Source organism: Pinus tabuliformis, chromosome 1_2 (genome assembly GCF_031772625.1).
Source record: "Pinus tabuliformis cultivar Carrire ecotype Pingquan chromosome 1_2, CPIR1, whole genome shotgun sequence".
NCBI classification, from domain to species: Eukaryota; Viridiplantae; Streptophyta; class Pinopsida; order Pinales; family Pinaceae; genus Pinus; species Pinus tabuliformis.
In genome coordinates, this window is record NC_142298.1 from 810,021,063 (window position 1) to 810,048,472 (window position 27,410).

Consider the following 27,410-nt stretch of genomic DNA (forward strand, 5'->3'; position numbering starts at 1 on the left):
AAAGGTAAATCAAGAGACACCTTTCCTGTGAAACGCAGTAGAAGTTTGAAGTGATATGAATACACCTTATGATACCTCCCTTCACAGGTAAAGTACCTCTGTATGCAGGTAAGTAAATTGGTATATGAGTCCTTGACAAAATGCCTGGGCACATACTTGTTTAAATCTGAATCAATAAACTCCGGTTTCAGAAATTCCTTGCAGGGGGTCATGTCAAACTTGAAATTTTTAAACCATTTCTCCTGTCCCCTCAGAATCTCAGTGACTGTGGATATGACCTCTGGAGTGATTGGCAATTCAAGCATCCCAACTTTTGTATTCAGTCCTATGAAATTCAATGCAAACTCCTTGGTGATTTGCATATGGCCTCCTTGAAGCTTTTTGCAGAAATTCCAACAGCCAACCTGCTTGAATGCGCGTTCAACTTCTTTGTTCTTTAAGATAATGTCTAAACCTTCAGGTTCGTTCCTCAAGCACCTGCCTGACCTGTGCTCCTTTCCTTCTGTATCCCTCTCCATGGGATTCCAACAGAATGAAAATTTGAAAGACTGGCACTGTTTCAATTTTCAATCGCTGCCTCTCTTGAAAGCTGGCTCGCTTGAAAGCTGGCTCGCCTGATTTCCAAGGAATTCAAATTGAACACTTCACAATTTATTCCTTACGCATGAATCCAACCACAAATCATGACTATGAATACTTGGCTCTTCTTGAAACTTGAAATCTGAGCGTACCAAGGTACCTAACGACTCTAATGATGATGATAAGTGGTTGGACATGATAGGCGAAGTGTATAAACTGACAAATTATGATGTAAACATAACTAGTTTTGATAGATATGACAGCTGAGCAAGATTTGGTACGAATCCGCACGAATCCCCGATTTCGTAGCGCAGCCATTGCAAAATCTGGGTTTTGCGCTACGAAAACACCTAAATAAAGTTTATGCGCTACGAAAAGTCCTATATAGTTTCGTAACACATAAGAACCTTCAAACAAAGCTGATACATGGAAACTATGTGAGTTATGAGACCAGTGATGAATAAAAATGGATTATTGACTTTGGTTTAACCATGCCACCAAGACTCCTAAGGCTTAGACACTACATTAAAACATGGAAAGACTGAACTTAGACTAACACCTAACCTTTACAATCAAACTGATGTGAACAATTTAGAAATTGCTTCTTAAGTGATAACACAATGTACTAAATCATAATACTAGATCTACATCTACCATAAACTTTGCGGAAGCTAATCAACCATGAGCAACATCAAGCATGAACACATATAACTGATAAGAAGGAATTAATCACACATAACACAGAAGAATTTACCCAGGGAAAGCACCAGCCTAAAACCCCATCTTTGCATTATCATACATAGGATTTATACAAAGCCTTAGCTCTCACACAGCTAGCCAGCTCTCAGTACAATCCTCACAGATGAAGGTGGAAATACATCAGGATTACACAAAGCTTTAGCTCTCATAGCTATCCAACTCTCAGTGCAATCCTCCTGGATGCTCATAGGCAATCAAGACTTCTCCTAAGCCTTCTCCTTTGCCCTCCAAGCCTCCTATTTCCTTGCACAATTTTTCCTGGGTGATCCTCTTGTTACCAAGTGTAACACTAATCTCACACCCTGTAAAACTGCACAATCCTCAAGGAACCTTAATCCTTCTTCTTGGATAATTTTCCTTTATAGGAAAAAATTCATCCAACTGATAGTACATTGTCCCTTCTCTGATTTCAACTGGGTCTCTTTCTGAACTGACATGCATGAGTTATCCATGAGTGAATCTTCAGTTATCTGAAATATAGTAGTTACATGCATGTAAGCATTAACTAACTGAACTCTCATTAATTTAACAAACTGTTAAATTAATCTAACTGGACTTGACTCAGTTAACTGAGCCAACTAATTACAACTCATCCTTATCTCTTTAACTGATGGATAAATTCATCAATTAATAGATAAACTGTTGCATGTGCTCACATAGACTTCAAGTTTGATTTTCCTTAACTAATTAACTCAAACTGAATTAATTAATTAATATTGAAACTGCTGGTAAGACCAAATTCGAAAGTTACTTCTTATTTATAGTCTAGGGACTAACTAAAATAGGAATCCACATTGCACTACTAAAAATAGAACTTCTATTTTTAGCACTTCCATTTTTCATTCCCTATTGCCCAATCCAACACTGATGCCCAAACTGCTATTTTTAGAAGTTATATTTTTAGCACTTCTATTTTTAGCAATTTCTTGTTGCCAATTTTCAACAAGCTGTTCAATTGTCTGAACAACAACTATTCAATTGATTAAACAAAAAATACTCAAAAAAGAAATTGGAGCTGTTCAATCTACTGAACAATAGTTGTTCAATTGACTGAACAATATTTGTTCAATTGATTGAACAAAAAACACGCAAAAAAGAAATCGAAGTTGTTCAATTGACTGAACAACAACTATTCAATTGATTGAACAACAAACACACTAAAACGAAATTGCAATTGTTCAATTGATTGAAAAACGACTGTTCAATTGACTGAACAATAGATGTTTATTGAATTGAGACTTCTGTGATCCATATCAAATTTTTGAAAAATTCTTCGACGAAAATCACATGGAAAAATTTGTGTCAACGCGTTTCGAACCAACCAGTGTGGTTCATCGTCAGGACAAGTTGAATGAGCAGATCTGGCTATGCACTTTAAATAGATAGGGTAGAATATCCACTGACTCAGATTACTCGATAAGACAATAGCTAGATTTGACCTCATAACGGCTAGTTTGACCATGATAAGGGGTATTAATTTATATTATTTATATAAAAGAAATTTCAGTTATTAATATAGAATAAATTAATATAATAAGTAAATCATAAAATAAATTAATTACAAATCAATTAATTTTAAATATATTAATAAACCGAAATTAATTTAAAAATTGTTAGAAACGTATACTAGAATATGTAAAATTAGTAAATCATTAAATAATAATAAACAAATAATATATTAATTAACAAGGATAAGAATCAAATTAATTTAGAACTGTTAAATAAAAATATTAGTTAGTTATAACAGCTAAATTGACCATGATAAGGGGTATTTAATTTAATTTTATATATATATGTATATATTCGGTTATTAATATAGAATAAATTAATATAATATAATAAATAAAACCTAAAATAAATTAATTTCAAATATATTAATATAATAATAATAAATACATAAATAAATAAAATTAATTTAAAAAATAAAAAATAAAAATAAAAATAAAATAATAAATAAACAAAATATATATATATATATATATATATATATATATATATATATATATATATATATATATATATATAATAAATAAATAAATAAAATAAGAAAAAACAAAAAATAATAAAAATAAAAATAAAAATAAAAAATAAAAAATAAAAATAAAAATAGAAATAGAAATAAATATAAAAAATAAAAGTAAAAATAAAAATAGTATATTACAATAGATTAACTTTCAAATTTACCTCATGTAAATTAATAATAATAATAATAATAATAATAATAATAATAATAATAATAATAACTACTTCACCATATTAAAATTAATTAATAGTTTAAATTAATTAATTAAAATAGATATAAATTAATTTATGAAGATAAATTAAGTTTAAATTAATAGTCAAAAAATAAAAATAAATAAATATAGATAAATAAATAATAAATAAATAAATAATAATAATAAATAAATAAATTACCTTATAAATAATAATAAATCGATGAAATAAGGGAGGAAACGAAAGAAAACGACTAGGAGGAGAGGGCTGGGATCCAGCAACTACTGATCTTCCAGCCATCCTCTCTATTGAGATTGTTCGGTCTTTTCTCAATCTCCAGGGCTTCCCTAAATTTCCGGTGATGGAATTGCGACACTCTAGCAATCACACTAGCCTCCTCGATGCAGACACGATGATTGGTTTTCTCCACATGCTCTGCTAAAGCGGAAGACTTAGTTCTCATATGCTTGAGGTCAGCTGCGTGCTCACTAATCCTTTGATTAATGGAGCGACCAGTCTCACCAATATAGGGGGTCTTGTGGGACCCCCTATATTGGTGAGACTGGTCACTCCATTAATCAAATGATTAGTGAGCACGCAGCTGACCTCAAGCATATGAGAACTAAGTCTTCCGCTTTAGCAGAGCATGTGGAGAAAACCAATCATCGTGTCTGCATCGAGGAGGCTAGTGTGATTGCTAGAGTGTCGCAATTCCATCACCGGAAATTTAGGGAAGCCCTGGAGATTGAGAAAAGACCGAACAATCTCAATAGAGAGGATGGCTGGAAGATCAGTAGTTGCTGGATCCCAACCCTCTCCTCCTAGTCGTTTTCTTTCGTTTCCTCCCTTATTTCATCGATTTATTATTATTATTATTATTATTATTTATATGGTAATTTATTTATTTATTATTATTATTTATTTATTTATTTTATTTATTTATTTATCTATATTTATTTATTTTTATTTTTTGACTATTAATTTAAACTTAATTTATCTTCATAAATTAATTTATATCTATTTTAATTAATTAATTTAAACTATTAATTAATTTTAATAGGGTGAAGTTGTTGTTGTTATTATTATTATTATTATTATTATTATTATTATTATTATTATTATTATTATTATTATTAATTTACATGAGGTAAATTTGAAAGTTAATCTATTGTAATATACTATTTTTATTTTTACTTTTATTTTTTATATTTATTTCTATTTCTATTTTTATTTTTATTTTTTATTTTTTATTTTTTATTTTTTATTTTTATTTTTATTATTTTTTGTTTTTTCTTATTTTATTTTATTTTATTTATTTATTATTATTATTATTATTATTTTTTATATATATTTGTTTATTTATTTATTTATTATTTTATTTTTATTTTTACCTTGAATAAATTTATTTTTTTTTTCAACCCTTGAGTGCTCTAATTTTTATTTTTATTATTTTTATTTTTTAAATTAATTTTATTTATTTATGTATTTATTATTATTATATTAATATATTTGAAATTAATTTATTTTAGGTTTTACTTATTATATTATATTAATTTATTCTATATTAATAACCGAATATATACATATATATAAAAAATTAAATTAAATACCCCTTATCATGGTCAATCTAGCCGTTATAACTAACTAATATTTTTATTTAACAGTTCTAAATTAATTTGATTCTTATCCTTCTTAATTAATATATTATTTGTTTATTATTATTTAATGATTTACTAATTTTTAAATTAATTTCGGTTTATTAATATATTTAAATTAATTGATTTGTAATTAATTTATTTTATGATTTACTTATTATATTAATTTATTCTATATTAATAACTGAAATTTCTTTTATATAAATAAAATAAATAAATAATATAAATTAATACCCCTTATCATGGTCAAACTAGCCGTTATGAGGTCAAATCTAGCTGTTGTCTTATCGAGTAATCTGAGTCAGTGGATATTCTGCCCTATCTATTTAAAGTGCATAGCCAGATCTGCTCATTCAACTTGTCCTGACGATGAACCACACTGGTTGGTTCGAAACGCATCGACAAAAATTTTTCCATGTGATTTTCGCCGAAGAATTTTTCAAAAATAGATGTTTAATTGATTGAACAACAATTATTAAACACAAGAAAAAGAAATCGCGGTTGTTCAATTGATTGAACAACAATTATTAAACAAACGAAAAAAATAAGAGAAATCCCTGTATTTACACAGTGATGCCTAAAATAAATTACAGCCAACCGTACGAAAAATATATACATTATTTCCAACTAAAGAGAGATAAATTTTCATGAAAGTAAAGCTATCGGGTCATCACTCCTTGCAGCTAAAATTTGCATAGTGGGATCATCACGTACTTGTTGGAAAAAAGACTCTTTGGTGAGTGGTTTATGATAAAGACGTACTCGATGTCCATTCACCTAGAAAGAATGGCCAAACTCATCAATTGTGGTCAGAGTGAAAGTGCCATTGTTGTGCACCTCTTGAATTTCATATGGGCCAAGCCACCTTGTGTGTAACTTACCCGGAAAGTCTTGAAATATGGAATCATAGAGGAGCACCCAATCTCCTTTCTGAAACATCTTCTTTTTAATAAGGTTGTCGTGCCACTTAGCCCTTTGCTGCTGAATAATTGCGGTGTGTTGTATAGAAAGTAGTCGAGCTTCATCCAATTCATTTATTTATTGAAGTAATTTAGTTTGGGCCTCCATCAGATCCAATCCCACTTCCTGGGCTGTTCTAATAGTCTTTATTTCAAATTCAATAGGAAAGATGGGTTCTTTTCCAAATAAAAGTTGGTACGAAGAATATCCAATAGTATTTCGCCAAGTTGTGTGATAGACCCACAAGGCCTCTGGCAGTCTAGCAGCCCAATCCCACCGATGTGTCGAAATTGTCTTGGTCAAAATTGTTTCGATGACCTTATTATTGCTTTCAACCTGCTTGTTCGCCTGTAGGTGATATAGGGAAGTGAATCTATGTGTGATGTGGTGGTTCTGTAGAGTGGTTGTAATCTTATGTCCTAAAAATTCCCCCCTCCATCTGTTATCACTTCCCTAGGTGAACCATACCACACAAATAAACCAAAAAGGAAATTAATTACGACTTCTTCTCTAGCTCTTGGCAAATCTACTATTGTTAGAAAATTATATATTACAGAGAAATGGAACACATAAATTATATTGCAGAAATATAAACACAGAAAACACATAAAACAAGAGAGACACAGATATATGTGATTCCCCCAATTTGGGCTACGTCCATGGGAAACAGCCAGTCCTTCCTTTTATATTATCCAGCAAACTGAAGAGATACAACCTACAGCAGATCCGCTATAATTCCCTCTTCGCTCTCACACAATATCCTCTCTCTTTCTCACTCAGAATAGAGATCTACATAGATGCAATACAATTCCCTCATATATAGCGAGGGGTTGCCTTCTCGGACAAAAAACCCTAAATTAAACATAACTTCTACCGTCAGATCTTCGCCTAATGAATGACCCAGATTGACTACGAAATTACAACATTTACAAGGCAATTTTACATCTATTTTTAGCTTCGGGGCCACTGCCCCCAATCCCCCGCACACCTGGATCCCTCTTGCAGCGCAAATATTATGGGCAGCATTGCCACCACATTACGAACTGGGGTCCAATGCGGTGATACCTCTTAATAAAGAAGATAATCAAGCTCCACACTCAACAACTGTTTCTACCCACTTTGTTACATAGTCTTTAGCAACCGGTATGTAGGCCATTTGGTTTGATGGCGAATGAAATGGGCTAACAAAATCTAATACCCATAGTTCGAAAGCTTCTATTACCAATTGGGGCTACAGTGGAATTTCGTCAGATTGACTAGGACGACCCATCCTCTGGTAGCTATCACAAGCCTAGACATATTTCTTAACATCTTTAAAATGGTGGGCCAATAATAGCCCATCTATAGTATCTTATGCCCAGTTTTGCAATCTACGAAGTGTCCTCTGCAAGGCTCATCATGGAAGGCCTTCAGGATGTCGCAAATTTCATCTTCACAAATGCATCTGTGTATGCACATATCAGATCCTGTATGAAAAAGGCATCCACCAATCCAAGAAAATTGGGCATTGTGCTGGACAATTTGTTTCCTTTCCCTTGTTGTCAAGTGTTTGGGAAACTTTCCTACCACTAGATAGTTTGATACATCTACATACCATGGCATTTTAATTGCTATGGCAAACAAATGTTCGTCTGGAAACTGGTCATCCACTACTAGCGAATCATTTATATTTGGAACCCGAGACAGAAAATCCATGACTGGGTTTTCTTTCCTTGGACGGTCTTTAATGGTGATTACAAACTCCTACAAAAGTAACAACCAACGAGTCATGTGACCATTTTTAATTGGTTTGTTAGCTAAGTATCTAATGGTGGAATGATCAGTATACATAAAAACTTGATAGCCAGTTGCATAATGTCTAAATTTGTTTATGGCATAAATCACAGCTAAAAAATCCTTTTCTGTTACTCTATAATTAAGTTGAGCAGCAGTAAGATTTTTGCTGATATAATAAATAACATAAGGCTTTCTGTCCTCCTCTTGGCCGAGGACAGCGCCTATTGCCGCATCTGATGTGTTCGTAGAGATATGAAAGGGTAGTTCCCAGTTGGGTCCATGCAATACTGGTGTCGTCGAAACCAATTTCTTCAAATCTGTAAAAGAAGTGTCACATTTATCAGACCATTTAAATTCAACATTTCCCATTAAAGCATACAAAGGCACATCAATTTGTGATTTTTTTTTATATTAACCTGCAATAGTAACCTCCATATCCAAGGAAGCTACGTACCTTCGTCTGAGTACAAGGTGCAAGTAGTAGGAGAATTACCTATATCTTTGTTGGATCTACCTATATCCCAGCTGCAAAAATGTAGTGTCCTAGAAATATGCTTTATGTCATCATCATGTGACACTTGACGTTACTTAAACACAAGCTAGTGGAGATACATCGTTCCATCACCTTTTCTAATGTCTGTACCGCTTGGTCAAAGTCATCCCCATACGGGGTAAAATCATCCATGTAAACTTCAAGTCCTTCATTTATCAAATCAGCAAAAATACTGAGTATGGCCCTCTGAAATGTAGCTGGGGCATTGCATAAACCAAATAATAACACTCTGTAAGAAAATGTGCCCCATGGGCAGGTAAAGGTGGTTTTGTCTTGGTCTTCAGGGGTGATTCAGATCTGATTATAGCCACTGAAGCCATCCAAAAAGGAAAAGAATTGTTTTCCTGCTAGTGTATCAAGGACTTGATCAATAAATGGAAGAGGGAAGTGATCTTTCTGCGTGGCTTTGTTCAATTCACTATAATATACATAGATCCACCACTTCCCATTTTTCTTGGGAACAACTACCAGCGGAGAGACCCACTTACTATCTGAAATGGGATAAATAAAATTTGTGTCCAACAACTTCTGTAGTTCTTCTTTTACAATATCTTCGAGATGTAGATTTAATCTCCGTTGAGGTTGTTGGATAGGACAAGCATCCTTTTCGGTGTAGATATGATGTGTACATAATTGTGGGTCTATGCCCTTCATGTATGGATAGTCCCAAGCAAAATCCCCCTTATATTTTTGCAGAACTTGAATGAGCTTTAGTTGTTGGTCACTCTCCAGACTATCATTGATGTTTAAAATCTTGCCTCGTTCAATTTCAATAGGCTTGCTGTTATGGACGGCAGTTTTCGGGATATGCTGATCATTGATATCTTTCAAAGGGTCTTCCAAGGCTTCATTGTCAAGAATTTCTTTTAACATTTGACATTTAACATTAGTCATAGTGACTGGATGATTAATAAAAGTATTGATTACATCGTCATCAGTCTGATTCTTGAACTCAAGCGCCTCTGCTGCTGTAAGTGGTGAACGAATAGTTTCTTCTAGGTATGTGGGTGGTTGTTTATGTACTTTCACAATGGGAGGACTTGGTTTGGCAGGAGGATATAAAACAAGATTCTTTACAGCGTCTTCCTTAGCAATGGTCATGCTGCCCTCATGAAAACCTATGTAAGTTTCGACTATTTCCAACCAAGGTCGACCCAAAATTAAAGGGTGCCCATCTAATTGACTTTTTGGGGTTATAACTAGAAAAACCACTGTGTACTCCCATGAATCAATGGAAACTGTAATGTCGTGTAAAGTTCCCTTTGGTTTTACCACCAAACGATCAACGATTTCTAGCAAGGTGGTGGTTGGTTCCAGAGCTGTGATACTAAGTGTCTCACAAGTTTCCGCGGTTAAGATGTTAATGGATGTGTCTAAGTCAGCCAGTGTGTTCGGTGAGGAGTGACCATATATTTGGACTGTAACTATGGGATTCCATAGATCTTCATATTTTATCGGTGTTTCCTTGCCCAAAAGTAAATCAAACAAGGTTCTTATTATATGGATAGTTGGTGAAGATTTTATTTTCCTCACAGGATTTTTTACACATAGTTCTTTAATCGTTTTAGCATAAGCAGGAATATCTTGAATGATCTAGAGGAGAGGGATTTTAATGCAAATATTTTTGAGTTCCCCTAAAGGATCAAAGTCTGGATAAACAATTGGTTTAGGTATTGTTAATCTTTCAGGAAACGGGGGAGAAGTAATTACAAGTTTTTCAGGATCTTTCTGCTCAGCTGTTTCTTCTCCCTATTTTATTTATGTGTCAGTCACAGTCGATGGTATATTTATAGGTGGTGTTTCTAACTCAATTGGTGGCTTCTCTCTGTCTTCCTCAGGAGTGATAATGTGTCCTGACCTTAGCCTAAGTTAATTTCATTCTTTTTGTTTGGTCTCAAGGTCTAAGTTTTCAACAATTTGCACCAGCTGAACTGGATTGTTATTGGGGTTTAGATTTGGTTGAGCTGGTAGTTGGGGATGTAGAAGGGGCTAAGGATTTTGCGATAATGGATATGGGGCTGATAATGTAGGTTGAGGTTGAGGAACTATCCCCATAGCCATATTGGTTATCCCTAGAGGTCACTGCCAATTCAGAGACTAGTTTGAATTTTGTGAAGTAGAGGCAAGCCACTCGGATGGGTATGGATTATTTTTCCAAAAAGGAGTAAAAGGAGAATTCGGCTAAACATTACCTGGAAAGGACTAAGTTGGCAAAGATGACATAGGAAATGGTTGGTACTTCCAAGTCGAGAAAGGTGATTGACCTTGCCACGCTATTCCAGAATTATGCTACTGATTAAATGACGAAGAAGGAAAGAACTGAGATGGGTCTTGTGACATACCTGTGGATTGGCCTTGCCATTGTCGACGTTGGTTCATTAAGTATATTGGTTCTATCTCTTGTTATACTTCTTTAAAAATTATTTCATCCCTGGAAGTGATGGACACTTCTCGGTGGCATGGTCCTTGGTGCAGATAGCACATGTCTGGACCATGTCCAATGGACACTCCCGTTGATTGTGCTTCTTTCGGTAGTGTGGGCAAAAAACGACCAAATTCTGTTCTACTAAGGCTTGTTTCTATTTGGCCTACAGGACGTCCAACTGTGTTGTAAGGGCGCCTATGATGTATGTCTTGTAGTCCTCTAGGAGGTTACCGATTTCCATTCTTATTATGCCTCCACTAGGCGGTTTGCTTCCTCTAATCATAGGATCTTGGCTTCCTGACCTGGTGCGTGTGCTACCTCGTGAACACTTGATACACAAGCGAACAATTTCATCGTAATCCTGTTGAGGAATGTCTCGCTTCCCCATCAAATTTAAAGTTTCTATCTGTTATCACCCTAAAATTTTTGTTTCTAAAATTTGGAAAGTTTGCCTTGTTTTTAGTCATAGTCTTATAATAGGTTTTGAGTCATCTCATCTCAATAGTGTCATTCTCTTTTCCAAATAAAGTTTGACAGCCTCATTCCATGTCTTAGAAGCCTCACCATGTGTTTAGAAGCCATATCTCACATCATTTTGAAGAAATTTTGAAATTAGCTACAAATCCCAAGCAGTGTAAAAATCCTGTTTTGCACTACGAAATCACTGAACTAGGAGTTTTCGTAGCGTGCTACGAAACCACTGAAAAAGCCTGTTTCAGCATAAAAGACTCTGTTTTCTGCTTTTACTAGTCAACTTCCAGAAGGGTTCCTGAGCAGCTGAGAACTCAATTTTGAAAACTAAAAGAATATTTCCTTCCTAACATACTGAACTACAAAAACCTCTTTCAGTTTCTTCAAATTCTCTATGAGGTGGGAGAAATTTATGGTTAAACTTGCGCTACGAAACTGCTGAAAGTCAAGCTTTGTCTTCTGGTTTTAGCAGTATTTTTCAAGATCCGTTTCTGGTCATAGGAAAAGGTATTTTCAAATTCTAAAGGAGGTTTCTCTTCACCAACTCTCCAGCTACAATAACCTATCTCACTTTCTTCATAAGTGTTATCAGTTGGGAGATACTAAGCTTTCTTTGAAACCCTAATTTCAGAGAACAAATTTTTCCTGTTTTACACGTGTTTTTCAAGGACAGATTCTGGACAGCTGGAGAAGTGTTTTTAAAAACCAAGAGAGGTTTTTGTTATAGACAACATGTACTACAAAAACCTCAGTCAGTTTCGTAAAATATGTCATGGATGATAAGATAAAGGCTCTGTACCACGTGCTAATTTTCAAAGATCCTAAACCTAAAAACAGGGAAACATGTTCCCTAATTTCTAGGGTTTATCATTAGTAGTAAGGTGACAACGTGGGAGGCTTCATCAAATTCGACCTCATGAGGTTGCAGCTGTCAAAGAATGCATTCAATGTTTATTTAAGGTGGTTTAGTCATAATAAGGAGTTACACTCCTAGTTGTATTAGGTCTCTAGGACTATTAGTTAACAGCTAGTTTTAATTAATAGTTTGTTTTAGGTATGAGTAGGTGTCAGATCAAGCAAATTCGAATTCTGTTGATGAAGGATCATGGAATCCTTATTGTAAAAGCTATATATGAAGCAAGAGATGAAATTAGAGGGGGTTGGCAATTTTCAAAGAAACAAGCACATTGTGTTATTGTATGTGACTGTATGTTTTCAGGATTAATACAAAGAGTTGGTTTCACTACTCAGGATTTAGAAAGGGTTTTAATGTTTGATTTTCCTCATGGATTCCTTCATATACTTACTTGCAGTGGTATAGACAGATGTTACTTAGAATTAATTGATGAAGCTCTAACTTCCTTCATGTGTTTGTAGGCTGTGTTCTTTACATTATATCTCTGTTTCGATTTTATGTTAAAACCCTCTATGCCCTGACTTCCATGTGAAATTGATCTTGTTGTTGTACTGAAACACACTTTGACTCCATAGCCCAATGGAAGTTTTTTAATTGGTATTTCAACCATTTATACATTTTTGTTCGAATTTTCCATAGAGTTAGCCATCTAATCTTCAAAGTAAAATCTTTAACCTAGTGAGAGAGCCCTCTCAGGTTGAGGAGGCTAAGCCTCAGACAAAATTTTGGTTTGAAATACTTACTCAAAGTCTTCCTGATCATCATCCTATCAGGGGTTGATTTTGTGATAACACTATCCATTCTTCTTTCATTCCTTTAATTAAGATGGATTTCAGGACTTCTTTTGGAAATGTGGAGTGAGGGGACCTCTACAAATTGTAGTGAAACCATTCAACATATTCCTCTAGAGTTTCATTATCCTTCGTAGACATTTTAAAGATTTCATCTTTTAATTCCTTAGTCCTACAATAGTCCTAATATTTTGTGAGAAAAGAAGTTTTCATGTCATTCCAAGAGTTAATAGTTCGTCCACCTAAACTGATGAACCACCACAACGCTCCTCCTTTTAGAGTAGAAGGGAAGAACTTCAATTTTTGAGGATCTATGGTGTAATTGTATCCTCTACATAGGATGTCAAACTCGAATAAGAAGGTATTTAGATCCTCATTGGTCATCCCATGAAAGGTTGGGAAGTTTTGCAAGGGAATAACTTTCATCGAGGGGTTGGCTACTGGATCGACTATGGGATATTCCAACATCGAGGTATGACCTTGAGGTTGTTGATTCACCATTTGGTTGAAAATGTGCCAATATCCTTTAGGGACTTTAGGGCGTGCTATCTGAGTAAGTGGAGTATTCTCAATCCAAGGTGATTTTACAACATTGCTCAGATCTGGGATCAGAGGAGATCCTAGCTCAAACAACTGTGGCTCTGCCTTAGCAGCTCCACTAGTTTCTCCCTCTCCTTCTCTTAAATTGCATGATTTTCCCTCTTATGAAGGATTAGAATGTAAATTTTTGGTAACCTGAAAGCTCTATTCAGATCCTCTAGTTTGGCTATGAATCTCAACGTAGGCTATAGATGGTGAGCCTGCTGCCTGAGGGATTACAATAGGGTTTTTTCCAGATATAGTTCGGGGTCCTACTTATGCTTGAGATTCTTCTTTTCTTACGATTTCGTCTATACAAGTTGATCTTCCAAGGTTCACCGATCGATTTGGTTTTGTGGATTTGGGTGGGGGGTTCTGATCTTTTCTATCTTTTTATTCCTAGTCATTCATTAAAAACCCCTACTCCTATTTAACCTCTATGCATTTGCTGAAAAGAGGGCTGATGAGCAAGCACTTTACTTGCTGGTTACACAGGTTCTTACCTCCCGTTTTTAAAACCCAATTCTTTTATAGCAAGAAAAATAAAAAGAAATCACTTTGAAACACTCTCCCCGGCAATGACGCCAAAATGTTGGTGCACTAAGATGACTATTAAAAGAAACCTTAATACCTACATTAGTTATCAAACCAGGGTAAGTATATTTATTTCAAGAGTGTTCAACATTGTCTATGCAAGTGAATTTAGAGGCTAATTCATAATGAAATTATTTAGAATCATTGCAATGATTAATATCTAATTCTCAAAGTTCAATCCAAAACAAATCTAAAGGCAAACCTTAAAGCATTTTCAAATCTATCTTAATCTATTGTGCAGAAAACTGAATCTGAATGCAAGTAAAAAGAATCACTCTTAGCAGATTGACTAGTATCAACAATAATTCATTTAGTAAGAAATAAATCTATAGCAAATGAACATCAAGCAACTATTCAAAATTTTAACTGAAAGTAATCAACTGTAAACTCAGGATCTCTAATAACACTACTTTAGAATGAACAACAATCAAATACTTAAACTAATATGATAAATTCATCAAATATTAACAAACAACTGTAAACATAGCAAGATCTAGATTCTAGTTTGAATGGCAAAGGTAAATCGTAACAATCAATACTTACAACAATCAGAATAATTCTCATTTCATGAAATAACAGGAATAAAAAATTGCGGGAGTAAACAAAAATAAGTATGGCATAATTAAAGCAGTAAATCTCCTATCCACCAGGCCTAGAGTCTCTAGAAGTCACTGCCGAAAGATACTCAGAATTGGATTACAAGTCAAACACGGTCTTTCTCATTAAACTCAATAAAGATACAACATCACTATAGTGAGAATACTCTATGTAAAAATTGAATAGTTACAATCTCTCAATTCCTCACTAGCTTAACTTAGTTGCATTCTATGTTGCCCATCAGCTTTATATAATTAATGAGAGATAAACAGATAGGAGTGAATCCTCAGGATTAGGAGATCTTGAGGATTTTGCAACCGACAATCTGATTTCATTACAAAATAAACTCGATTCTCCTGGTCTTCCGCTAGCCTTCATGACTGAGACATTTTTCCTTTTCCTTTTCTTGGTCATTGTCATTCCTTCATTTGAACAACAATCATTAAATTCATATTCCTGCATATAAAAGTAGCAAAAGTTAGCTTTAATGCCCAAAATTACCCAATTCATTAATGATTGATTTTATCCAACTTCTACAATCATTTCTTCTAAATTATTTTCTAAAATGAAGATAAAATGAATGATTAATTAAGCTAAGATGAGGATAAAACATACCTTTTCCATGGCCCAACAAGAGTCACACATAGCCAAGATTCTAAAATACCGTGAGGAAACTTGGCGACTCAGGAGTAGGGCCATATGGTTAAAGGCTGGAGATGATAATACTAAAATTTTCCACAATTTTTCCAAAGGACAGAGGGCCAAGAACACTATCTGGAAAATTCCCACTAGAGATGGACAATTTGCCACCTCTTTTCACCAGCTGGCCCACCTAGGGAATTCACACTTCCAGAAGTTGTTCAAGGCCCCCCCTGGGGCATCCTTAGCTGAAATTGTTTGCATAACAGGGTTATTCCCTCGTTATGTTGATCAAGAAGACTTTGAGGATCTTGTCAAACCTGTTTCCATGGGTGAATTAGAGGGAACTATTAAATGTTTTAAAAAATATAAGAACCCTGGGCCGGATGGGTGGACAATTGAATTCTATATTTCCTTTTTTGATATCATTGGACAGGATCTGCTCAATGTGGTAGAGGAATGTAGACTTACTGGTCGTATGTGTGGGGCTATCAACTCCAATTTTATTGCCCTTATTCCCAAGGTGGATTCACCCAACTCATTTGATGACTTCAGGCCCATCTCTCTTTGCAACTGCCTCTACAAAATCATTGCTAAGATTATCGCCAACCGTCTTAATCCCATTATGTCTAATCATATTCTTCCTGAGCAATTTGATTTCCTGCACAATTGACAAATACATGAAGCAGTTGGCACTGCTCAAGAGGTCCTCCACTCTCTCAAGATGAAGAAGCTCAAAGGGACCATTCTCAAGATTGACTTATATAAGGCTTTCGACAAGGTTAGCTGGCTATACATTAGAATGATCCTCACTCACTTAGGCTTTCCATTATCATTTATCACCTGGACCATGAGCTTTATTACAACTGCTTCTTTCAGTGTTCTCATAAATGGCTCTGCCTCCTATTTCTTTCATGCAGAGTGTGGGTTGAGGCAAGGATGCCCTCTATCCCCTCTCTTATTTCTCCATGTTATGAAAGGGCTCAACCAACTCATTCACCAGGCCAGAAGGGAGGGGCGAATACTTGGTCTAAATATCACTAATCACTATACTATTACCCACCTCATTTTTGTGGATGTTGTGATTATTATTCTAAATGGGAGCATCCAAGACTTCACTGCTTTCCATGATATCGTGTTACTTTTTTTAGCTGCTACAGTTATGGAGCCCAATAGGATGAAATCCATTATTACTTTCTCTGCTTTCTCAATTCAGGATATGCAGACAGCCTCTCATAAATTCCCCTATCAATGTTTACAATTGGAGGCTAGACTTAAATATCTTGGCTTCCGGATTAAAACTCATGGTTACAATATTGCAGATTAGTCATGGCTGGTGGCCAAGATCAAAAAGAGGCTACTCAACTAGAACCATAGATTTATATCAAGGGCAGGGAGACTGGTACTCATCAAATCGGTACTGAAGGCAACGTCAGTGTATTGGATGTCATTAGCATGGATCCCTAAAGGAATCCTTGCTCGGATTCAAAAATTGTGCTGTAGATTCCTTTGGAAGGGACATAAGGAAGGGAAACCTTTTGCATGGGTGGGATGGACCCAAATCGCTCTACCAAAGAAGTGGGGGGGATGGGGCTTGAAAGACCTACTATCCTTCACCCATGCTCTAGCTGCTAAAATGGGCTGGCTTATACTCACATCCAACATTCTATGGATAGAAGTAGTGCATTTCAAATACATCTGGCCATTACAGATCATGGACTGGATCCGACTTCCTACTTGGCGTAAAATGAGTAGTTCTTCTATTTGGAGAGCTGTCCTCCATGCTCTACATATTATTAGAAATGGTTTAGTCTGGTGCATCTGTGATGGTCAATCGGTGTGGATTGGCATTGATCCGTGGACTGGCATTGGAAATATGCATCGGATCCCACCTGTTCTCATTCAACACCTCAAGAAAAATGATATACACAGGCTTGCTGCCATTGCAGATATGGAGAATTCCACCTTTGTTGCACAAGCATGGAAAACGACTGGGATTTAGGCATCCCAGCACAATGGCACCATACATGGGATGAATACATAAAGGATCTATTAGAATCCCATGTTCGCATCAAAGAGGGGGCTGATGAACTCATATGGGATCATGTTGGGCATGGAATATATACGCCCAAAGAAGGTTACCATGTCATTCAAGCCTCTCTTACACCACTTGTGCTCATTGATTGGTGGAAACACATATGGAAGCTTAAAGCCCCACCTCGCACCAGATTACTCATGTGGAACATCTTGATGAAACAAAACACCTACAAGTACCAACCTTATGCACAGGTCATATCATGGTCCCTATAGATGTGTGTTATGCAAATAGGCTGAAGAATCAAACGACCATATTTTCCTCCACTGCGACTCGGTTATTGACTTGTGGTCACAAGTTCTTTCATCCCTCTCTATAAATGCATGATGGTCTGGGAACAACATTGTGGAAGCTTGGAACCACTGGAGAATGGGGACCTCAAACAAAAAACATCATTGTATACCTTTGATTTTATGTTGGTCCATATGGTTGAACCGAAACGGTTATATCTTCAGAGACAAAGCTATAAATTGGCCTATATCTATTCCATGCATATTAAATGCATACATGATATACCTAATGATGATAATATATCACCTGTTCGAACAGTGACCACCGAAGTCATTAACCTCAATATATCGTGGGCCTACTTTGATGGCACTGCTCAGGAACATGGATGTGGAGGGGGTATACCGTTTCACCAATCTGAAAACCATATCTTTCACATACAATTGCCTTTGGGGTCTGGCACAAATAATTTTGCTGAACTTATTACTCTTCGTCACTTGCTCCACTTTGCACTTGCTCATGACTGTAGACATATTCAAATTTTTGGGGATTCAAAATCATCAAAAATTGGTTCAACAATGCATCCACTTGTCATAAGCATTTACTCAGAAATATAATGGATGAAGCATTGCTTTTTAAATCCCAATTTGAATATATTTCTTGTCAACATATTTATAGGGAGTGCAATCAAGCTGCTGACCAACTATCCAAGGAGGCCACGGTCTAGCCCAGGGGTATCTGGCTCATAAAGGAATAGTAGGGAGATGAACACTTCCAATACTACCATCGACTGTACATAGATCAACACTACCTGAGGGCCAACATGCCCTAATTTTGTAGTATATATTTTTTTCTCAATACATGATATAGTCCTATCTTGTATATATTATTACAGAATTGTTTAAAGTCCACCCTATAAGGGTTTTTTGTACAAAACTATTTTTTGATGGCCATGGGCCCAACATATGCAATGCCACTCATGCATCTACAACATGTAATTTTCTTACTAATAGAAAATTACGATTTTTCCCTGGGGAAAAACATAATCAATATTTTAATATTTTACTTCATGAACATGTGTATTGGCATTCATGTAATAAATTAAACCAAATTTAATAATGATTCGTAAGCTTCCATGGATACTCATGTGGACAATTCGTCACAATAGACTTGATAATAATATATTAAAATACTAAAATTTTACACTATTACATTTTATTAATCCTTAAGGTATGTGGATTTAACTATAATTAGTGCATGCATGCGAATATAAATTATGAAAAAAGGTAGAGAATGAAAAAATAAGCTCACACACACATAAGACACAAGATATGCTCTCTGGGAAACCCTTTCGGAAGAAAATCCAGCTGGAAGGTGAGGCCGCTTCACTCTCTTTCTCTGTCTAGAAATATGGTTGCAGGTACAAAGAAGTAATGCCCGTGACTCGTGGGTTGCTATAGTGTAGAAATCCTCTCTGTGTGCTCTACCTCCTATCTCTCCTGGCTATATTTTCTCAAATATAGAACAAAATGCTCTCGAAAGAATGGAATGCCTCTTCCCTCTTGTGGCCTGATTATAACACAACCCGATAACCTACTAGTGGTTAAGTTTGACTAAATCAACTCTTAACTAGAGTTACAAAATAGATTATTCTAGAGTATTTTACATCAAAAACACGTGGCTGTCCAATTTTCCATGAATAATGGGGTTGACGCAACATTCTCCTGAACTGTAGGTGTGAAAACTGGAAGGTCAACTTTTGAGTGCAATAATTTTCTCATACGAACTCTGATTGACACACTTATTACATTGTTGGAAAGGTCTCTGTGTGTAGAATAGCATGAAAATGTGCTTCACTAAAGAAAAAAATTTTACTCCCAAAAAAAATCATTTGATGCCTGAAAACACACTCGGAAGGTTCTAGACCTTGTTTCGCCAAACTGGGTCCCGCTAGTAAAAATGGTCCCTTGAGCTGATTCCTCCACTTTTCCACTCCAAATTAATCGAGATGGATGAAAAAAAATATAATGATCCAATTTGGATCACACCTCCCCATTTTGGGAGGATTTTGGTCCCAAAAATATTTTACTGAATGAGGTGAGAAACATTTTCCTCCACCTTCTCTCTGGTGTACCATTAAACTTTTGCTGAAAGTTGTCCCTTCAACCAAATCTGCCAAAAGTCATGTTGCCCCTGTCTTGTAGTTCTAGACCTCTTCTGCAAAACTATATCTTCTGTCAACTCTACCTGAGTGTCTGGTTCCAAATCCTCCACAAAAGGTAGGACATGTTCCTCTTCCTGATCTAGCAAGGAAGGCTCATAGAGTTTCAAATTATCTACATTCACAACTGAGTAAATACGCGTATATGGTGGTAAATTGAGTCGATAGGCATTATCACCCACCTTTTCCAGTATCTCAAAGGGACCATACCTTAGAGCCTTGATTTTATTACCAAGCCCCTACAACCTGTCCTTGTTCAATTGTAGCCATACTCTATCTCCCACCTTGAATGATTTCTCTGTTCTGTGTTGATCATGCCTGGCCTTATACTTCTCCTACGACTTTTGTAGTGTTTTTTGTACCTGTAGATGGATATGCTTGATCTTTTTTATAAAATTTTCAGCCCTCAAAGAATCTCCTGTAAGATCTTCCCTCACTCCTCCTTGCTACCCATATGAAATATCCCGAGGTGAAGGTGGAAAATATCCAAAACAAGTCTCAAATGGGTACTTTAAGGTAGAAGTGTGGACTGCTCTATTATAAGAATGTTCTATATATACCAGATTTTCATCCCAAGTCTTCATATGCTTCTAGTTGTATCCCCTCAGAAGCTACACCAAAGTCTTGTTGACTACTTATGTCTGCCCATCTGTTTGTGGATGGAATGTTGTATATCTCTTCAAATTTGTGTCCATCTTCTCCCATAATGTAGTCCATAATTCACTAAGAAATCTTGTGTCCATGTTTGAAATGATGCTCCTTGGTATCCCAAAGTGCACCTAAAGCTATCAAAAGAACAAGTTTGTTTCTTCTTGTCCACTGATGGTATTTTTATAGGTCATCATAATGCACATCTTGTTGAACCTATCAACTACCATGAACAGGTAGTCATGTCCCTTCCTGGTTGTCAGTAAACCTCCCAAAAATTCCATTGAAATTCTTTCCTAATGACGAGTAGGTATAGTAAAGGGATGATATAGATCTTTTTTCCTGTTGCTAGGCTTGTTGGTACAACAAAGCATGCATCTTCCGATGAACCTAGCTACCTCCTCTTGCATTTTGGGCTAGTACGCATACCTCTGCAAGTTAGCCATGGTCTTCCCTACACCAAAGTGCCCTACAACCTTGGAGGTGTGAGCCTCTCTAATAAGCAGCAAATGCTCACCTTTAGGAACACGTAGCTTATCCAACCTATAGAGTAACCTATCCTGGAGATGGTAGTCAATGGTGTTGTCTCCATCATGCACATGACTCTAACTATGCAATTGATGATACACCTCCTTGAAGTCCTCATCTTCTAAATATGCCTCTTTGTATGCATCATGGGTGAATGGTTCCATGTGCATAAGAGTCCCCAAAACTATAATCTTTGATGTGGGTGACGTTGAAAGCATATCGACCAACTTGTTTGTGCTACCGTTCTTATACTTGATCACCAATTGAAATTGTTGTAAAAAACCCATCTACTTGAATTCTTGATCTGTTGTAGCTTACTCTAGTCTTGGAAGTACTCTAATGGCTGGTGTTTTGTGTGGATTACTGCCTCCTTTCCCATCGTATGATGCTTCCACTTCTTAGCAGCTTGCACCATGGCATAAATCTCCTTATCGCATGTAGGGTAGTTAAGAACTTCCCCATGAAATACCTCAGAATGGTAGCAAACAAACCTTCCTCCTTGCAACAAGACAAATCCCATAACATAGCCACTCACATTTGTCTCCACTTCAAAGGGCCACTGCAAGTTTGGTAATTCCAAAACTGGTGTGTGACTGATATTCTTCTTTAACTCATCGAAAGCCTTCTGCTGACCTTTTCCCCACTGGAAACTCTTGCCACTTGCTGTTATGGCATGGAGCAATGTTGCTACTGCTAAAAATAAGGCTGTAAATTTCCTCAGGTACTGTGATGCTCCAATGAAACTCCTAACCTCATAAACATTAGTAGGCACTGACCATTTCATGATGGCCTCCATCATGGAAAGATCTATCTCCAGCTCTCCTCCATCGATCACATACCCCAGATACACCAAAGAATGTTGTGGAAACTCACACTTCTTGAGATTTGATAGTATCTGGTGCTTCTTCAATGTTTCCATCACTTGCATCAAATGTGAAATGTGCTCCTCCCAGGTCGAACTATATACTAGTATATTATCTAGATAGATAATAACAAATGAATCTATAAAAGGGCGCAGTATATCATTCATTAATCTCATAAACGCAGCTGGTGCATTACATACGTAAAATGGCAAAATTAACCACTCATACAAACCTTGCTTGGTTTTGAAGGCGGTCTTCCATGTATCTATTTCTTTGACTCGAACGTGGTGTGATCTCGACTTCAAGTCCAACATGGTGAAATACTTTGCTTGATGTAACTAATCTAGCATATCGTTTATTCTGGGCAAGGGGTATCTATTCTTAAGTGTGATTTTATTCAACGCCCTGTAATCTATACACATCTGCCAAATCCCATCCTTTGGTACAATGATGATGGGTGGCCCACATGGTGATGTACTCGGTAAAATGAAACCCTCTTCCAACAACTCTTGCAATTGTTTCTTCACCTCACTTGCTTCTATAACAGACATCGTGTACAACCCAATATTTGGAAATGGGGAGTCTGGCAATAGCTGGATCTCGTGCTCCACTTCTCTCTTAGGTGGTAACACTTTAGGATCTTGGAACACATCCTTGTATGCATGTAACAACTCCTCAAGTTTTTGTTTTCGTTTATTAGTACACCCCTCCAGAGATGCCTTGCCTCTTATTGACTCCTCTTCAAATTGACTTTATCTTAAAAACAATAAAACATACTTCTTGCTGGAATTGATCAATTTCTTGGCTTGGTTGGCACTTGTGAGTGAAATTTCCGACTTTCCTTTATGCACGTTGATGATAAACAATTTTCCATCCTTGATGAGTAGGTAATAGTTAGATCTCCTCATGAATATTTCATTATGCATGTACATGTATGGACTCCCAAACATGACTCCACATACATCAAGGGGAACCACATACATATCTACTTCATAAAAAAAATCAGCACTGATAGCAAATCTAGTTTTTCACCATTTTGTTACCTTTAACTCTACATCCTTATTTACCCATCCCAGTGGATATGCATTTGGATGATCATGAACATCTAGGACCAAATTCTTGACCATCTCTGTTGCAATGAATTACTTGCGATCTTGAGTCAAACAGAGCATCAATCTTTGTCTTCTTGACTTGTATCTTTATATGGAAGAGTTTGGTCATTTCTTTCTCTTCATGTTGTTGAAAGATAATCAGATTCACCTCCTTTTGCACTAATGTACATATGATCTTCTCATCCATGTCTGAGCAGCTTTGAACTTGGTTCCTTGAATCATGGCCATGAGATTCTTCTTTTTATTATCTTCTTGTTTTTTGGGTTTAGCTCTGGATGCAACTTCCAACACTTCTCCTCTGTATGGCCATCAATGTTGTAGTGATTGCTAGGATATTTGCACTGTTGTGCTGTGGCTATCATATTTTTATCCTTTCCCCCTTTTTGCTTATTCTTCCCTTCCTTAGAAGCTTCCATTTTCTCCTTCTGCTTTGATCAACTTGATTGTGCTCTTTTTAGGCCTAGATTCTCTAGGTATTATGCCTGTACACAAGCCTCGTCCACCAATTTGGGCTTGAACAACATCACTTGCTCACACAGGTGGTGTTGCAGACCCCCAAAATACTTGAGGAGTATATCTGGGTTCTTTGGATACATACCCAACATTATAGCCATCTTTCTGAATTCTATGGTGTACTCTTGCACACTTTGGCCCGACTTTTTCCTGAAGTAATGCCACCGGATCCACTAGTCCTCCACGTATCCAATGGGATAAAACTATGAATTAATGAGGGTTTTGAAATCCTCCCACTTAGTCACTAGAGGTTATCCCTCCAACCTCAGGGTTTCTATGCATCTCTCCCACCAATTCAATCCATGGCCCTCTAATTTCAGTCACGTGAATGAGATCTTTTTCCATTCCTCAATTTGATGGATGTTGAAATAAACTTCCAATTGTTGCAACTAGTGCTTTAGATTTAGAGCTTCGATCTTGCCATGGTATGACTTGATATCGATTGTTTCTTCCATTTTTAACAGGGATTGATTCACAACACTCGAACTGTGTTTATCTTTTCTTTGTTCTTTCTTTGATTGGTTCTCTATGTCTTCCCAATCTCTTGATCCCCATTTTGATTTGTCCTCTACATTCAAACCCCCATCTTCTCCAAATATCCCCAACTTATTTCTTAGGGCCACCATGAGGAGGTTTACTTTTTAGTTTATATCCATGACATGTTGTTCGAGCTGCCAAAACCTCACCTCTACAGGATCACGAGGTTCATTTATAGATTCATTGACCATGATTAGCGTTTTATGATTTTCAACCCCGACAAACTAGATCCCCTACAAATATCCAACAATACCCAAAAAAACCTACTATGATACCAAATTATCTGTAAACTGTCATGCATATTCCAATGGGAAGTTCGTCACAACAGATCTGATAATAATATATTAAAATACTAAAATTTTACACTATTACAGTTTATTAAACTTGAAGATCTGTGTATTTAATTGTAATTAGTCCATGCATATGAATATAAATTATTCAGAAAAGTAGAGAATGAAAAAATAAGCTCATACACACATAAGACACAAGATATTCTCTTTGGGAAAACCTTTCGAGAGAAAACCTAACTAGAAAGTGAGGTCGCTTCACTCCTTTTCTCTGTCAGGAAATATGGTTGCAGGTAAAAGGAAGTCATCTTTGTGGGTCGTGCGCTGCTAGAGTGCACAAATCCTCTATGTGTTCTCTACCTCCTATCTCTCCTAGCTATCTTTGCTCAACTATGAAACAAAATGCTCTCGAAAGAATGGAATGCCTCTTTCTCCTAGTGGCCCAGTTTAAACACAACCCGATAGCCTACTAGTGGTTAAGTTTGAATACAAAAGCTCTTAACTAGAGTTAAAAAATAAACTCTACTATAGTCTTTTACAACAAAAACACATGGCTAGCCGCTTTTCCATGAATAATGGGAGCTGGCGTGACATCCTCCCAAACTTTAGGTTTGAAAACAAGAAGGTAAACTTCTGAGTGGCATAACTTTTGGATACAAAATCTGATTGACATGCTTCTTACGCTGTTGGAAAGGTCTTTGTGTGTAGAATAAGATGAAAAGGTGCAACACAAAAGCGGAAAATTTTTACCTCAAAAAAACGTTGTTTGATGCCTCAAAATGCTCTTGGAAAGTTTCAGACCCTATTTTGCCAAACTAGGTCCCGCCGGTAAAAACGGTGCCATGAGTTGTTTCTTCCACTTTTTCCACTCCAAATACATTGAGATGGATTAAAATCAATATAATTATCCAATTCAGATCAAATAATAAGTTTGGAATAAATTAATCCAAATGTACATTGCGATCCATCCAACATAGTGTTGCGAAAGTATAAAATTTTCTTGTTGCCAATAATCACGTGTAGATATTGTAACACAATAATGTATATTTTCTTGAATAACGAGAAGTAATTTATTCTTTTTGGCTATTGTAATAATAATAGCAAAGATCAGAACATTTTTTTGTTACAATATTAACAAACTAAAATGTAAAAGAACATTGATCATTGATGCAGAGGCATCATTCCTCGGTACATTTGTATTGCTAAGAAAATCATACCTATTTTTTCTTAACCTCCCAGAACAATCTACATTCTGCACCAAATCCTCTTTGAGAGTCTCCAACATCATTACCACATCTCTCATAGTTGGTATTTCAGTAGGTGAATCTTTTGAACAAAGAAAACCAATCGATAGAAAAAGAAAGTAGACAATTTATGTACATTATTTTCATCAAATTCATCTCTAGCCAACCGACTAAAAATATTGTTGTCAATTACCTCATTCACGTTGTTTGGAAATGCCAAGTTCACCCATTGGTGCAAATTTCAGTCATTAACAAACATTTCACTAGTTTGTTTATTTCTAGTAAGCATTTCCAATAATAAAATGTTGTAGCTATAAACATCTCCTTTTGTGGAAATTGCCTGACCCAATCCATATTGTGCATTAAACATAACCTTCATGAGATTTTAATCCACTAGACTATATAAAATTGTTAATGAGAAAACAAAAATAGATTGAATTTGTTAAAAATCCCAACCTAGAGCAATGTAGCCTGTGGAAAATTTCAATGCAAGTGTTGAAGTAAGTGAATCACCAGAGGTTGCACCAATTAACCTTGAAATGCCAAATCTGTTACATGGCCTATCATGTCTTCATCCAAAAACACATTGCTAGGATTTATATCATAATGCACTGATTGCACATAAGAATAATGATGAAGATATTCTATGGCATGAGCCACATCTATGAGAATGTATAACCTTTTTCTTAGTCCCAATTCACACATATCCTCGCCATTGTTGTCATTGTTATCAGGATATAAATGTTTCTCTAGGCTTCCATTATGCATAAATTGAAATGCTAAACCTATGAAATAGTGGTTGGAACATGAGGTTATGATTCTCACTAGATTCTGGTGTTGAACCTTTTGCAAGACACTACATTTGATTTTAAAACTCTTGTCAACTTGGTGATTTTCTAATTGTAGAAATTTCATAGCAACAAGTGTTCCATCACAAAATATTCCTTTATAAACAAATCCAATACTGCTTGTTACCAACAAGTTGGTCTCGGAAAATCCATTAGTTTTTATGTGAAGCTCTTGTTATGAGATCCTTCAATGCTCCAACTTTTGAAAAATGGCTAGTGAGAAATCAAAGTTCCCATATGCAAAATTGTTTCTTGGTGTTGGACATGTAGGTAATTCAAAGATTTGTGGTCCATGATTTCTGATGAAGGACACCACAATTGTCCGATTTGCAAAATGAACTCCTTTTCGAATTTCTCCTGTGAGATTGATGAAAGACACATTCAAATGCCGAGGCATTCTCAAGTTCTAGAGTGTCACTAGAATTGCAATCGACAAGGAGTTGGAAGATAGATCTAGGCTCATAAGGCTTTGTAAATTTCCAAGTAAATCTGGAATGGATCATTTAAAGGAATTTCTAGATAAATTCAATTATTGTAGTTCTCTACATGTTCTAAGTATAGGTGGAATGATCTCAATTAAACGATTAGTGGAAATGTCTATAGCTTGAGGCATTGCAATTTACCAATCACTATGGGCATGGAGCATTCTACGAAATTCCATGACAAATTCAATTAGAGTTGTAGATTAGAAAGTTCAAACATGTCTTGTGCTATGTTTCCAATGAGCATATTATGAGACAAGTCGAGCAATTCCAAATTCATACAATCTCCTAAGCTG